Source organism: Rhinopithecus bieti, unplaced genomic scaffold (assembly GCF_001698545.2).
Source record: "Rhinopithecus bieti isolate Rb0 unplaced genomic scaffold, ASM169854v2 scaffold_24392, whole genome shotgun sequence".
In the NCBI taxonomy this organism is placed as follows: Eukaryota; Metazoa; Chordata; class Mammalia; order Primates; family Cercopithecidae; genus Rhinopithecus; species Rhinopithecus bieti.
In genome coordinates this window covers 4,605,227-4,606,687 of record NW_016812542.1, presented here as the reverse complement: position 1 = coordinate 4,606,687, position 1,461 = coordinate 4,605,227, and the positions used below count along the sequence as shown (strand labels likewise).

The window sequence follows — 1,461 nt, the reverse complement described above, 5'->3', positions numbered from 1 at the left end:
AACAGAACAGAAAGTTTTGCAATGCTTTTTCATACAATGTCTGGAATTTACAGATAACACAAGTAGTTTAGGTCAGGGGTTGATATTATTATTACTTTTTTAACTCCTAGGGCCGGGTGGTGGTTCCAAGGTTGTCTGGCTATTTATCTTACTTCTGTTTCTTTCCAACTTTTTGCTTTCTGTCTTTCCTCCTGTCTTGTGAACTAGGCAAGGTGGGGGGAGGAGGACAGCAGGAGTAGTAGTGGTCTCCTTCCTTAACGCCTCCCCTACCTCTAGCCCACTTCCAGCCCTCAGCTCTCCAGGGAGGAAAGGGTCCTGTGCTCTTGAGGAAGACCCAGAGGAGAGGTGGTTTTGCAAATGGACACATTTGCAGCTGGCTCTCCCACTCCTTGGCCCTGGAGGAGGGGCACGGTGTCTGCTGACTCCATCACCGAATGCGAGATAGATAGTGTTTCCGGGGGTGTGTATGGTCTTGGTGACACCATGTGGATGTGTGTTCCTGTGTCCTAGGTGGATGGCCAGCTGAGTGTGTGTCTCCTCTTGTATATCCATGAGGTACCATCCTCTTGTCGACAGAAGCACATCCTTTGGCTCCTGAGTCACAGCAATTGTAGATCTAGAGCCCACCTGGCCCTTGGGCCTCCTCTGGTCGCACCTCATCACTGCCAGATGAGGAAGGTGACAACCAGAGAGGCGAAGAGCCCAAGTTTGTGAACAGTAAAGCTGGGCTTGAGCCTGGGACTTCAGACTCCATAAAACAGAGATGGCGGACCCTGCTCCAAACCTCCCAAATTGGGGTCCTCTCAGCTGGGAATCCTCTGAGGAGCAATTCAGGTACCTGGGACTTTTGCTTGCCTTCCCCCACTTCCTCTCCCCAGATCAGCAGCGTCCATCCTGGTTCCCCTGGCCCCTCCCAACCTCCACCTGGCTTTGGGCACTGCTGGAACCCAGGCAAGCCTGCCTGAGGCCTGGCCTCAAAGATAAAGAAGTTGGGGCTTTGCTTTACTCCTGACTACAACCCGAGTCACCCTGAGCTGCTCACCCAGGTGCTCCCACCCACAGACAACTGAGGATGAGGAGGGAGAACAGAAGAAAAGGCTTTGGGCCCTGGGAGTGAAGCCTAGGACTCAGAACAAACTCAGGAAGTGGGGAGAGGGGTTGTGCGGAAAACACACGGGTAGGGAAGTCTGAACACCATTGCAGCCTCTGGGGTAGCTGGATTCTCCTGGGCCTGCCACAGCAGGGAGGACAAGCCTGCCCCAGCTCAGCCCGGCTGCCTGCTCAGGCCACAGCCAGGGGCTGCTTGCCCCTCCCCCACCCCACCCAGCCCCAAACCTCAGAGCCACCCACCCGGCCCCTGGATGGGGGCCTGGAAACTCAGCACTTCAGACTCAGGAGATTTTCCAGGCTGTGTGTGCGCCTGCACATATGTGCTCTTTTGAAAGGCGGGGGCAGGGGGCG

The 1,461-nt window shown here is 55.2% G+C and overlaps 1 long non-coding RNA gene across 2 annotated transcripts in view; it reads right to left on the bottom strand.

Moving 5' to 3' along the window:
- Positions 1-178: 178 nt before the first annotated feature.
- LOC108545070 (uncharacterized) overlaps positions 179-1,461 on the bottom strand; it is a 16,869-nt gene continuing 15,586 nt past the window's right edge. For both annotated transcript variants that reach the window (XR_001890029.1, XR_001890030.1), the window contains exon 8: positions 179-594. This is a non-coding gene — a long non-coding RNA (uncharacterized LOC108545070). The remainder of the gene's footprint in view (positions 595-1,461) is intronic.